A 15,303-nucleotide genomic window follows, 5' to 3' on the forward strand; every position below is an offset into this window, starting at 1 on the left:
TCCTTCCCTCTGAATTACTTAGTCTTGCAGAATGCAGAAAACATTCAGAACCCTCTCCTTCTCTTTTTTTGGAAAAAATAAATAAATTTTTCCAGGCCCTCTTTATCAATAAATAGAAGTAAAAATGGTCGCAAGCTACTTTTGTTCATTGGCTGATCACCCTTTAAACTTAGCTTTGTGATTTGAGTTGATTTTTTTTTTATTAGAATCCAAAGAAAGAAAATAAGGAGAAAGGTAAAAAAAAGAGACCCTATGAAAATATATAAATCACTGTACATGTAATTAAGGGCTTCTTGAAACAGATGATTCGCATATATGTGGGCTATTAGTCTATTGGATTGATGCATAATTCAAGGCTCTTTAAATTCAGGGTTTTTTTGACACAATAGTCTATATAGATTATTTTAAAGCTGTTGACCTCCACTACAGTGTCAAGGGCTATTTTGTTACTTCTAAATGAGGAGAACATTATGTAAATACAGTGCATGTATGTATCAGTGACTCAATAAGTGTAATTACACAATCAGTAATTGAGAATTTATTTTGTACACATTTTAGGGATTGTTAGTAGCTTGTTGTACTGGTTTAACTAAATTGGTTTAGAAACCTTAGAATTATTTAGAAACATTTAGAATCTAAATGAGCTCCCAGTGTAATGCTGTGGCCAAAAGGGTTTATGTGAACTTTATGCATATGTAGTAACCCTGGCCCAGGCACTACCACCACCAGTGTAGGATGCTGTCCTGGGAGGTTGAGGGGGAGAGCCAGTGAGAGGGCAGCTCAAGCTGGGGAGGGGGCTCGGAATCCTCATTAAGTGGGAAGCTGGCAAAAGCTATTAGAGAAGAAGGAAGGAAGGAGAAGGATCTAGATGCTGAGCTAGCAGATGAACAGGAGCTGGCGTAAGAGGTGAGGGGATAAAATAAAAGAACAGGAGAATAAAAGTAGTGGACTAGGAAGTGAAAAGGAGGAAAGAAGGAAAATACAAAAGGTTCCAGATCAAGAAAAACAGGGAGTATGTAAACAGACACTATTAGAGAAGCAAAGTAGAAGGAAATTAAATCTGCAAATGTTCGAGAGAGAGAGAATCAAGGGAAAAAAGGGAAAGGAAATAACACTGGTGAAAAAAGGAATTGATCAAAAAGCTGTTAGATGAAAACAGATCCTGAAAACAGTAAACAAGAAGCCCACTGACAAAGGACCTAAAATATACGAACAGAGAGAATGACTGTGGGAACAATTTTTGGAGGAGTACAGTTCAAAGGTGCCTAATGGACAAGTGAGGGCCCACCAGATGAAGAAACTCCGCTGGTGGATAAACTTGGTGAAAAGAGGTACAGCCACAGGAACATCAAATCTAAGGGTACATCTACAATACCCGCCGGATTGGCGGGTAGCGATCACTCTATCGGGGATTGATTTATTGCATGTAGTGTAGATGTGATAAATTGATCCCAGATCGCTCTCCTGTTGACTGCGGAACTCCAGCTCCGCGAGAGGTGGAAGCAAAGTTGACGGGGGAGCCACGGCAATCGACCCTGTGCCTATTCTCGTAGCTGAAGTTGCGTATCTTAGGTCCATTCCCACCCCCCCAGTGTAGACCAGGCCTAAGGACCACTTCATGCTGAAGAGAAGTAAAGAACAGGACAGCACAAGTGGACCTGGACTTACAGCCAAGGAGAGGAAAAGTTGATTCTCCTCTGAAGTGACACAGTATATTGCTGAGTAATCTCTTTTGTTCTTGATAATAACAATGCGTTTGGTTTTAACTGCCCAGCGTGAGGAAGGTCCAAGCTTGCCAAGGTTAATGTGTTGTTAACCTATAGTTTATTATTGTAAGTAGTAAGTACTTGGTAATGTTCTATTTATGCTCCGGGTACAATTTTTGGGTTTTCCCTTATAAAGTTCTAAAAGTTTAAAATTATCCCATTTATCTTGGTTTGCCTCTGCCTCTCCTCACGGTTAGACTAGTCTAGCCAGGTTACAGCACATAAACAGGGGAATTTCAAGTAGGAGTAGAGAGGTTATATTATGTCTGTGTTTGGCACTGGTGGAACTGCTGCTGGAATACTTTGTCCAATTCTGGCATCCACAGTCCAAGAAGGATGTTAAAAAAAAAAACTAGAGAGTTCAGAGAAGAGCCATATTTCTTTGCTCCATCTTACCTTTGCTACCATCTTGTGCCTTTCTCCATTGTTTTTTCCAGACAATAATGTGATTTTTTTTTCATTTTATATAAAATACAGCATATTTCTTCAGGTTATTGTCAGCCTGGTTAATTTTCATAATATTTGATCTCAGTATTTCACCTACTCATAACCTTTTGACTGCACCAGCAAGATAACCTGTTAAAAATCCATCTGTTTGAAACTCCCACCAACCAACCCACATAGGCTCCCTCACTAGCATTGTTTCTCAACTTCATACGGAGTATTTCATCTGGTTTCCCATCACATTTTGGCTTTGTGTCAAGTTCTGAATCAAAAGTCATATTCAAAAGAGTCTAGGTGAATTTAAGAGAATTGTAAGTGGTGAAATTTACACCTTCTTTCAGCTCCCTCAAAGAGTGCAAGTTAAACCACCTTAGATGTGTTAGACTTCACACCCACATATTGATATGCAACCTAGACCTCCTTACACATTATCTGTGAATTTGAGCAGGATGGAGATACCTGCACTAGGCTTCTTTGTAGGGCTGTCAAGCGATTAAAAAAATTAATCGTGATTAATCACATGATTAAAAAATTTAATCGCGATTAATTGTGCTGTTAAACAATAATAGAATACCATTTATTTAAATATTTAATACATTTTCAAATATATTGATTTCAATTACAACACAGAATACAAAGTGTTCAGTGCTCACTTTATATTTATTTTATTACAAATATTTGCACTGTAAAAAACAAAAGAAATAGCATTTTTCAATTCACCTAATGCAAGTACTGTAGTGCAATCTCTTTATCATGAAAGTTGAACTTACAAATGTAGGAGGAGAAAACCTGCATTCAAAAATAAAACAATATAAAATTTTAGAGCCTACAAGTCCATTCAGTCCTACTTCTTGTTCAGCCAATCACTCAAACAAGTTTGTTTTCATTTGCACGAGATCATGTTGCCCGCTTCATGCACTAAAGATTCATATGTCCCTTCATGCTTCAACCACCATTCTAGATGACATGTGTCCATGCTGATGATGGGTTCTGCTCGATAACAGTCTGAAGCAGTGTGGATTGATGCATGTTCATTTTCATCATCTGAGTCAGATGCCACCAGCAGAAGGTTGATTTTCTTCTTTGGTGCTTTGAGATCTATAATTTCTGCATCGGAGTGTTGGTCTTTTAAGTCTTCTGAAAGCAAGCTTCACACCTCATCCTCTTTGATTTTGGAAGGCACATCAGATTCTTCAACCTTGGGTTGAGTGTTGTAGCTATCTTGATAAATCTCACATTGGTACCTTCTTTGCGTTTTGAACATGTGCTGAGTCATCATCCAAGACTACTATAACATGAAATATATGGCAGAATGCAGGTAAAATAGAGCTGGAGACATACAATTCTCCCCAAAGAGTTCAGTCACAAATTTAATTAACACATTTTTTTTTTTTAACGAGCACCATCAGCATGGAAGCATGTCCTCTGGAATGGTGGCTGAAGCGTGAAGGGGTATATGAATGTTCAGCATATTTGGCACGTAAATACCTTGCAATGCCGGCTACAAAAGTCCCATGTGAATGACAGTTCTCATTTTCTGGTGACATTGTAAATAAGAAGTGGGCAGCATTATCTCCCATAAATGTAAACAAACTTTTTTGTCTTAGCGATTGGCTGAACGAGAAGTAGGACTGAGTGGACTTGTAGGCTCTAAAGCAGGGGTGGGCAAACTTTTTGGCCTGAGAGCCACATCGGGGTATGGAAATTGTGTGGCAGGCCATGAATGCTCACGAAATTGGGGGTGAGGGCTCTGGGGTGGGGATGAGGAGTTTAGGGTGCAGGAGGATGCTCCAGGCTGGAACCAATGGGTTCAGAGGGTGGGAGGGGGATCAGGGATGGGGCAGGCTGTTGGGGCACTGGGGGGTGAGGGCTCTGGCTGGGAGTGCGGGGTCTGGGGTGGGGCTGGAGATGAGGGGCTTGGGGTACAAGAGGGGGCTCTGGGCTGGGATCGAGGGGTTCAGAGGGTGGGAGGGGATCAGGGCTGTGGCAAGGGATTGGGGCACAGGGGGGCTCAGGGGTGCAGGCAGCACCCAGAAGCATGTTCCCCTCCAGCTCTGAGGCGCAGCCAGGCAGTTCTGCATGATGCCCTGTCCACAGGTGCCACCCCTGCAGCTGCCATGGGCTGGGAACCGCAGTCAATGGGAGCTGCAGGGTCAGTGCCTGCAGACGGGGCAGCATGCAGAGCCGCCTGGCCACACCTCTGCATACTACGTAGAAGCTGGAATGGGGGTCATGCTGACTCCCTGGGAGCCGCGGAGAGTGGGGCAAGCCCCAACCCCGCTCCCCAGCTGGAGCGGGGCAAACTCCCAGCAGTTGAGGGCCAGATTAAATGGTCTGACAGGCCGGATGTGGCCCGTGGGCCATAGTTTGCCCACCCCTGCTCTAAAGCTTTGCATTGTTTTGTTTTTGAGTGCAGTTATGTAACAAAAAAAACCTGCATTTGTAAGTTGCACTTTCACTTTGCACCACAGTACTTGTATGAGGTGAATTGAAAAATATTGTTTCTTTTGTTTATAAATATTTGTATTGTAAAAATGATAATAAAAAATAATAAAGTGAGCAGTGTACATTTTGTATTCTGTGTTGTAATTGAAATCAATATATTGGAAAATGTAGAAAAAAATCCAAAAATATTTAATATTTTTCAACTGGTATTCTATTTTTTAACAGTGCAATTAAAAATGTGAGTAATTTTTAATTGCCATTAATTATTTTGAGTTAAACGTGTGAGTTAACTGCGATTAATTGACAGTCATACTTCTTTGCAAAAAAAAAATTCACCTTTCCTATGACTGGCCCAACTCCAGAGTATAAGAATTCCAGGCAGCTGCTAACTCAAAGTAGATCAAAAGATTTTAATGCCAGAAGGGACCATTTTGATCATCTAATCTGCCCTCTTGCATAACACAGGCCACAGAATTTCACCTTGTAATTCCTGCATCAAGCCCATAACTTCTGTTTGAGCTATACAGAGCATATATTTTAGAAAAACATCCAAAAGACTTAAAGGATGGGGAATCCTCCACATCTCTAGCTAAATTGTGCCAATTTTTAATTATAATCAGTGTTAAAAACCTGTGCAATACTTCTAGTCTGAACATAGCTAGCTTCTGCTTCCAGCCACTGCATCCTGTTATGACTTTCTCTGCTAAATTACAGAGCCTCTACTATTGGAAATCCTCTCCCCAGCCAAGGAAAATCTTCTACATGACAAAGTGCTTAAAATACCAGAGTTTCTTAAGTATAGTAAATTATACCAGTATAGTTAAAGCAGTAAACTGTTCCCCCATTGTTTGAATGCCATTATACCAGTATAATGTTAATGTATACAGGTATTGCTATTCCCATACAGAAAGGGGAATAACTGTACTGGTATATGGCACCCACTACACTGGTATAATGTACCTTTATACTGGTATAACTGTATGCACACAGACTTTTAGGGATGTAGGTATCTCAGTAAAAACAAAAACAAAAAAAATCACACCCTTAATCAAAATAGTTATACCCAATATCACTTTCAAGAGTAGACCAGGCCTCAGAGGAAGTGGTGACAGATGTGGCCAACTAGTAGATTGCCCTAAATACTTCACTAGACTTACCTGCTGATCTAGATATTAACATGACACTCTTGACTGTCCTTCCCCTCTCCTGCCCCCCACCCGTTCCTGATTATGGAAACGTGGCTTTAGAAAGCAATGAAACAGCACCTGTCAAGAAGTGTATGAGAACATGATAGCACAGAATCAGTTTCAGCCATGTATTTTATCTGTGGTTTGGTGGAAACCACTTGAAATAGCACCATTTATGCACAGATCAACTCTGCTATGTTCTTATTCCAACCTGCCAGTGCAGATCAGTGATTAGCTTACCTTCCATGGTGATGGCCCTTGCCTTGGGCCAGCCACTTATGCTGCAGAGACTCTTGTATTACAAATTTTAGGCCTTACCTACGCGTGCTACAGCTTTAACAGATTCAGGAAACATGGTTAAAACATAGTTCTACAAGTTGTCCCCATAATCTATCATCTATGGTACTCAGGACTCCCAGTACTGAAGCATCTGTATGCCTCAGAGTCTTCTCTACTTCATCACACTCAACAAAATTCTCAAACCAAACTTTGGGGAACTGACACTGAATCTGTACATTTGTACTAATGTTATCAGTGCCGTATCTGAGCACGTCTAGGTCTGTATGTAAAAGTTCTGGAGTGGAGAGCCTGACAGCTTCAGAGTTTACAAGGCCAGAATTTAGAAAGCCAGCTAAATACTTTTAAAGAAGCAAAGAAGAATATCCATTTATTGGAAACAATAAGATTCTATAGATTAACATAATCCATGGGGATGGAAAGTCACCACTTAGCTGTAAAACGTAACAACCTATGTCAGTGATTAAGCAAGACAAATGCCAGTGCTGTATGCCTACTGCATCTGATGAACTAAACTGGGATCATGCAGAACTGGAATTCCTCAGATAAAGACGAGGAAGCTTCTTCATGCCATCAATAAGACCAATACAGTTAATATCCTGATTACTAGTAGCCTTCACATAAATGTTCCATCCTTTATTCATGTGGGAACAAATAAAAAACAAATTGAAGGATAACATACTTGTGGTTCTGTGGTGGATTTGATGCCACAGCCTGCAAAGGGATGTCTGCAAGTGCACTGGTAGCTTCTCTTCTCAAATACAGTTGAATGGTGATAGAATCATAGAATCATAGAATCATAGAATCCAAGATCAGAAGGGACCATTATGATCATCTAGTCTGACCTCCTGCAAGACGCAGGCCACATTAGCCGATCTACCCACTCTTTTAGCAAGCGATCCCTGCCCCATGCTTCGGAGGAAGGCGAAAAACCTCCAGGGACACTGCCAATCTGCCCTGGAGGAAAATTCCTTCCCGACCCCAAATATGGCAGTCAGCTGAACCCCGAGCATGCGGGCAAGATATGCAGCTACCTAGTCTGGTCTAGGCTATAAAAGGACAGGGTTACTTTGTCATGTAGTTATGAAACCAACAAACAATGAAATAGTCCTATGAGTAATAGAAATAAATAAAGAAAACAGTGTAGCAAGGAATATAGGAATTACCATGACAGATCAGACCCAAGGTCTAGTATCCTCTATCTGATAGTGGCCAGTATCAGATGCTTAGAGGAAGAACCCCTCGGAAGGCTGATGTGCTCCTCACATAAGTCTCATCCTGGTCTCTAATAGTGATTGAGATTGGCTTTAATGCTGAGACACAAAGTGAGGCACAGCTGGAACAGGTGCAGAGAAGGGCTGCTACGTTGATCAAGGGAATGGAGAACTTATCATACAAGAGGGGACCAAATGACCTTGGCTTGGTTAGCCTAGCATTGAAGACTGAGAGGGGATATGATTGGTCTATACATATATCTCGAGAGTAAACACCAGGGAGGGAGAAGAGCTATTTACTCGAAATAGTTGGCAGTGTTGGCAAAAAAACAAATGGATATAAATTAAGCATGAGTAACTTTAAGGTGGAACTTAGAAGAAAGTTTCTAACTAGGGGAGTGAGGCTTTGGAACAGCCGTCCAATAGGAGTAATGGGGACAAACAACTTAACTAGTCTTAAGATGGAGCTATGTCATATATTTAATAGCCCTTCAAAAAATTTTGCTGTCATAAATTATAACTGGATATTTCCCATGTCCACATAAATGTACAATCCCACTTTGAATTTTGTTAAGTTCTTGGCCACAGTGACTTCCTGTGGCAGTGAGTTCCACAGTTTAATAATATATTGTATGAAGCAGTTGGTTGGTTGGTGGGAAAAAACACACTTCTTCTGTCAAGGATGAGTCCTTCAACTGAGCCTTAGGACTAGTACTCCAGGCAGATTAATGAGCTCAGCTGGGTTGTAGTAGGACCACCTGAATGGTCAATCTGCCTGATTGGCTGAAAGGGGCCCTTTTAATCTCAGCAGCAGAGCAGGATGTTCAATGCTTATGCTTGCAACTGTTTCTATCCTGCCTTGTTTCTATCCTGCTCCAGCCCACACCAGTCTGAGCCTCACTGGCTCCAATCCTCAGCTTGACTCTTGGCTCCTGATTTCAGCTCTAACCTCTGGCTTGAGTCCTGACTCTGGCTATGACCCTTGACTCTTGTGCTTGACTGCTGCTCCAACCACTAGGCATGACTCCTGCTCTAGCCATTAGGCTTAACCACCCATGCCTTGGTCATGACACCTCCATTTTGGAATAGGCCCAGGTTTTATTTTTTCCTCCCTGGTCTTGAACCAGCTGATAATGACATTCTGCATTTATTCTCTATTTAGACAAAGAATTTAAAGAGACATAGAAACATTACATAGTGAGATCAAGGAGTTGGCTTTTCATGTAGTAGAAGAGAATGGTACCCAAAAAGTCAAGATGATAGCTCCAGCATGGCCTAATTCTGCTGATTCTTGTGAGAGAGATGTAAAGGAAATATTACTTAGAAAGCTGATCGGTCTGATCTGCCTACAGGATAAACCTGAGGCTGCAGTATCTTCGCTGAATGGTTCTGTCTTTGCATTTCACTGATGTTTTCAGGAAATTTTGTTTTGATTTTGCCTTTCACTTTTTGGCCACTGTTCATTTTGCAGGTCCCTCTTGACTGGGTCGACATAAGAGAACCCAAGAAGCTCTGAGGGTCCTTAAGACCCTGTATTCTAGCTTTCAATCTGCATGCATGTTCAGAATGGCTCATTTTGAGCTGGAGGGTCAGTGTTCATGTTGTAGTCAAGTGAAAGCCATTGCCCTGTGCCTTGTGTACTCATTTCCAAAGCAGAATGGCAGTGTTGCACCTACCTTGCACTCACTTTGCTGTGGTGGAGGTGAGTGCAAAAGATGCAGATCAGTAGGATCAAGTCCAAGGTTTCCGGACTCAAATCTCAGCAGTTTGTTTCATTAAGCAGAAAAATGAGAGAGGGAAGGAAGCCTGAGGACCCCCATGATCTAATATGTAACAGCCCAACATTTAGTCAGCTTACATATATCAACGTGCAGAGTCCTTAACTAATGTTCACTGATGTGCTCAAACTTTTAGGTTATGCAAAAATCACATCTAACAACCTTCAGAACTGAAATGTAACAGCTTTTGTGTATTGAGAACATTGTGCTGTGAGGATCCTGCATGGTATAAACAGATAACTGTGTATGGAAGAGGGATCATTGTGCTCAGGTATTTTGTCACAGTGAGAATCATAAAACATGCAATGTTCATTTCTCTTTTGAGCTAATAGTGCATCTCTTGTCCCCTGCTAAAAATTGACCATGTGACACTGTCATTTAGCATTTCCAACAGTGCTGGTTATACAGTACATTTGTCATGACCAGGGAGATGATTTGGATTCACACCTCAGTCACCTCTTAAATTTCTAACACTAACAAAACTGCAAATTGTGAGTAGAATACAAATATATTTCTGTTTTACACAACTGCAAGATGTTTCATGCTTCCTAAAATCTCATCATAAAGCAACAGCCCTGTTGAGAGATAATAAATCACCCTTCCTGAATTAATTCTGATCTAATCAGATTAGATCTGACCTAATCTAATTTTATGTTTGCCCACCGAGGAGGGACCTCATTGTGCTATCTTCAGAGATGATGTTAACACAATGGCTTAGGTTGTTACTTCCTGCTTTGACCATAGATTCTTTGATAGGCTGGCTAGCTCCCACTTCCTGGCTTCAACTAAAGAGTATAACTTTGAGTGAGATGATGTTTGTTCTCCTTTTGGTGTAAAGGATCTACTTTAGGTTTAAAAACAGCAGAGCTGGTTACTAGAGCTGATCAGTTCCTCTGCTACAGGGAACCTTTGTTGCATGCTTTTGTTTCGTATTTCCTTGCTAATCATGGCCGGATTAATCTTTTGTGGGCCCCATCCCCTGGTCTGTCCCGATACCCTACCCACACGCCACTCCGAGGCCCCGCCCTCATTCAGCCTCTCCCCCCCACAGCCCCACCCACCGCTTACACTTGTGCCTTTGATCACTAGAAACTTTTGCTGGTATAATAATGTCAATCAGGGGTGTAGTTTTGCTTTGTTTTTAAAACATTTTTAAACCATCAAAAGCCCTACTGTAAATGCAGTTATACTTGACAGGTGAGCGGGGGAGGGGGCGCTTTTACCTGTACAACTTACAGGTTGCCAAGAGGACAGGCAGACCACCGGCCTGCAGAGGGTGCTCCTGGCTGGCAGTGAGCTAATTCCCCAGGACAACCAGCAGGAGGCGCCATGGGGGTGAGTCTGCTCATCTACACATGGATTCCAGCTTTTTTCCTCTTCATAAGTAGGCTTTGATTTTTGTGAATGTTTTTTATTCATAAACGTTTGATGGGCATCATGTGCAAACATTTCAGCCTATGGAGGACTTGCAAACTGTGTTCATTATGTTTGTTTGTAACTCTTCAGTCATTATCACTGCATGGTTAATCACATGGCATCGTTTCTGTTGTCTGACTGGATCAGTGTAATAGTAATAATAAATGGGAGAATGATCCAATCTCATAGCATTTAATTCTCTAATTGAGAGGTTAGGAGCAGTTTATGGAGTAATGATGAACTAGACTGGTAGATGTAGGGAATTTTGTTTTGGATATTTTAAAACTTTTCCTTTTGGGGTCACTTGAATAAGGCTATCATTGCTCGAAAAATTAGGCTTTTATAATAGCACAGGCTTGGATCATAATTAGAATTAAAATTACTTTTCTTTCACCATATTCACACAAAGTAGTTTCATGTGGCATGTACATATGCAGTCCTAGCCACAAAGATCGCAACTAGAGTGGGTCAAAAATATCAGAATTTTGAGTTGTCAGTTACTTGGTTTTTGTCAAATTTGATTTTTTTCTTACTGGGGCATTTTTAAAATGGAAATAGTTGTAGAAATAGTTGTGTTTTTGGCAAATTATAGAATTGGTAAAAAAATCAATCAAAAATATCTACATTTTTCAAAATGGGGGGGCGAGTTTGAACATTTCACATGAAATGTTTCTTCAACCAATTTTAGATGCAGTCACGTTGCTATCTCAGTTAATTAAATAGCTCCTTCCAGAATTATGACGAGGGTTGTTTTTTCATTGTCCTAGTTAAGTTATGCATTCCTTGTCTGAATCTTTTAACTGCATTGTTGTCAGGAGTTTGTGAAGTACAGTTTGCAGGATGCTGTACTGTTAAAGATTGTCCCATCCCATCCACAGCTACTTCATATATCTGTCTACCTAATGCTTTTATTGAATGTTTATTGAATATTTATAAATGTTTATTGAATGTTAAATTTCAGCAAAAAGCAGGACCGCTGCATACCAAATGGTCACTAAGCAGTTCTTTGACTGTGTGTTACATGACACTACCACGTCAGGTCTTTATGGTTAAAAATAACACTTTAATTTCCTTGATCCACCATACCTTCTTCAAAGTGGGCTCCCATAACTCTTTGTTTTCCTCATAGCTGGTCTCAGGCTTTTGTAACACATACAGTCACTTAGGGCATCCCTCTTGCAACTTCATGCCTGTAATAAACTGGTTACTGGTTGCTTCCCCGAAAAACGGGTGTCCTCAGGCTATTCTCGCTCGCAGTCAGAAAAGTTGTAAGACTGGCTTTCTCTCTTGTGGTTCTCCTCTTTCCTTACTGACTGTGTCTTCACCATTGCTTTGGCCAGCTCCTCCTCTTGCCCTCTTCCTCTCAGCTGGAGTCCGCTAGGATTTAACTCTTCCCGCTCTGCTGTCTTGCTGAGTGACCTTTCAATTATTCGGGTTCAGCAATTTCTACTGACTGCATGACTCCCACATCTCCCTTTTCACTTTTAACCTTTCACCTTCTCTTCAATCATAAATCTCTGCCTGTCTCTCTTCATGAAGGTTTTACCACCAGATCAAACTCATCATATCTGAAATGGAGTTTATTTCCTCTTCCCTCTTCTCTGCCTGCTTCTCTGTCACTGACAGTTGTACCATCCTCCTTGTACCTTGGACTCACAACCTTGGTATCATCTTTGACTTCTTTCACTCCTTCTCCAGATTCAGACTAAGAATCTGGACCAAAGTCCATTGAAATCAATAGGAGTCTTTCTCTGACACTCTCCTCTCTAACATCAAAAAGGAAGTTTGTCTTTTCTTTTTATCTATACGGTGAAAACTCCAATCTATCCTCTGGTAATTTTTCACCTCAGCTATTATGATGTCCCTCTTTCCCACCTTCAGATTGTTCAAAACATTGGTGCCAAGATCATCTTCCCCCACCATTCTGTGTTCCCTCCTTCCTGAATCTCCTCTTATATTGCCTACAGTTCAAACCATCACTTTCTTTAGTATATGTTATCTGTTGTAAAGTATCATGTAGGTTTATAATGCTAGATAAATAAAATAATGCTACCTTGCCTTGTTAGAGCTCTTTGTGTCTGAAGAGCCCAAAGCTGTTTATGAACATTGATTGGTTAAGCCTCCCAGCACCCCGGGACATAGATATTACTTATTTTACAAATGGGTAAAATGAGACACAAAAAGGTAAAGGGCTTGGTTATCATTAGCGGTGATGACCTACAGCTCCTATAGACTTTGGGTCAGATTGCAATTGCCTTACTCTTGTTTTGAAAAGCCGTACTTCACAAGGGGTCCTGAGTACCAATGGGACTATACATGGAGTGAGGTACTGCTCAATGTGAGGAAAGGTATCAGAATCTAGCTCTTTATCTGGAGTTGTGGGTGACCAGCACTTGTGCAAATTAGGCACAAATAGTCACACACTGAGTCAGTAGCAGACCAGGAAGAGAATCCAGAGTCCTGAATAGCAACCAGAACGTTGCTCCCATGTCTTTTGTCAGAGGCCTATTTTTTTCCATGCTGTAGGAGAGGAATGCCATAAAACAAGTCTGAGAATTTCCACTCTAATGAAACAAGATTTCTCATGTAACATCTCAGGAACTTAGACATTTCCAACAAGAAACAGACAGACAAAAAGGGGTGTTCTGGGGTGTCTGTCCTCCTGCAGTTTTAAGAGAAGTGATCTTACAATGGGGTATGTGTCAATCCTGCAGTTATCACTACTCTCATGTCACATTATCTCACATCATTGTGAGTCAGCAAGGCTGCAAACCCTTATCTCCATCGAAATCTGGCTTGACCTGTCTGAGGAAACAATAATACTTACCATCATTACTTACTTTGTTCAACTGGAATTGTTGCCTTATGGGAAAGATGACTTGCACTAATGTGGGACTATAGAGATCTCAGAAGGAGACTCCTCAGACCTTGTTCACACATAAATTTGCACTGGTTTAACTAAAAGGTGTGTTTTTAAACTGATTTAGTTAAAGCAAGTTTGTGTGTAGATGCTTTTTTTTTTTGGTTTAATTTAATCCAGTAAAACACAGATTAAACAAAATTGAAATAATAGAATATCAGGGTTGGAAGGGACCTCAGAAGGTCATCTAGTCCAACCCCCTGCTCAAAGCAGGACTAATCCCCAGACAGATTTTTACCCCAGTACCCTAAATGGCCCCCTCAAGGATTGAACTCACAACCCTGGGTTTAGCAGGCTAATGCTCAAACCACTGAGCTCCCCCCCCCAACCACCAAAATAAGTACCTGCATAATGTTTTACATTGGCTTAATTAAGGGCGTGTCACCTCAACATTTATTTGGATTAAAGTAGGGTCTGAATTTAAGTGACAATAGCTATTCTGGAATGACTCCATGTGTGGGGCACTTATTACTGAATGAGTCCTATTTAATCTCAATGGATTAAGGGGTCAGCAACCTTTCAGAAGTGGTGTGCTGAGTCTTCATTTATTCACTCTGATTTAAGGTTTCGCGTGCCAGTAATATATCTGAATGTTTTTAGAAGGTCTCTTTCTATAAGTCTATAATAAATAACTAAACTATTGTTGTATGTAAAGTATATAAGGTTTTTAAAATGTTTAAGAAGCTTCATTTAAAATTAAATTAAAATGCAGAGCCCCCCAGACCAGTGGCCAGGACCCGGGCAGTGTGAGTGCCACTGAAAATCAGCACACACGTGCCATAGGTTGCCTATCCCTGGATTAGACTAAGGTCTGATCTTTGTACAGACCTATATTTGTATAACTACTTCACTCAGGCTGTGAAAAACGCAGACCCTTGAGCTATGTAGATATAGGGATTCAACCACTGTGTAGACAGTGCTAGGTCAGCGGGAGGGCTTCTCCCACCAACATAGCTACCGCCTCTCAGGAAGATGGATGAACTACACCAACAGGAGGGCTCTCTCCTGCTGGTGTAGAACATTTTCATTAAAGTGCTACAGTGACACAGTTGCATTGGTGCAGCTGTACCATTGCAGTGTTTTAAGTGTAGACGTGTTCTAAACCAGAGCAATGTGCTCTTAAGAAGCAATTTTGTCTTCAGTTCAGGGACAGGCAGACCTCTCTTTCACAGAGACTTCACTTGTGTTCTTTCTTGCTTTGTTGCTCTAATAATCTAAATCACTCTGACAAAGTATTCATATGCAGTTTGCGAATGCAAAGCCACAATAAACAAACTGGTATTCAAGACTGCCTACATCAAATCTCTCACATTGTTTTCAGCATCAAACATGGCCGAATACAAGTTCTATGTAACACTTTTTAAAAATTCACGTTTGTAAGTGAAGGGCTTGTTTTACCAGGTGGGAGGGGCAATTCTGGCCCAGAATTCTTTGATTGAACCTGGTATCTCTCACCTCACTTCTCTTTTTTTGTCACCATCCTGTAAGAGTCCACAAAACACATGACATTTATCATAACTGGTTTGATCCATTCAGTTGACAATTATAAATCCCCTGTGGCCAGACCTGAGGCCTGGTATTTATGTTTGTGTTATTTAGTTTCAGTCTTTCTGTAACCCTTTGTTTCCATTGGTACTGCAAAAGTCAGCACTGAAACTGCTAGCTAACTGTATTTAACCCAGTAAGATTACTTCTCCTCTCACCAGAATGAAAAGAACTTTGGATTTTAAGAATCATGTGTGTGAGGATGCATCTGGAGGAACACTGTGGTTTTTTTGGCTGAAATGTTACTGAATGGACACATTTGTTAACAGGAAGGCTCCATCAGCTTTTCAT

This window comes from Mauremys mutica, chromosome 2, assembly GCF_020497125.1.
Source record: "Mauremys mutica isolate MM-2020 ecotype Southern chromosome 2, ASM2049712v1, whole genome shotgun sequence".
NCBI classification, from domain to species: Eukaryota; Metazoa; Chordata; order Testudines; family Geoemydidae; genus Mauremys; species Mauremys mutica.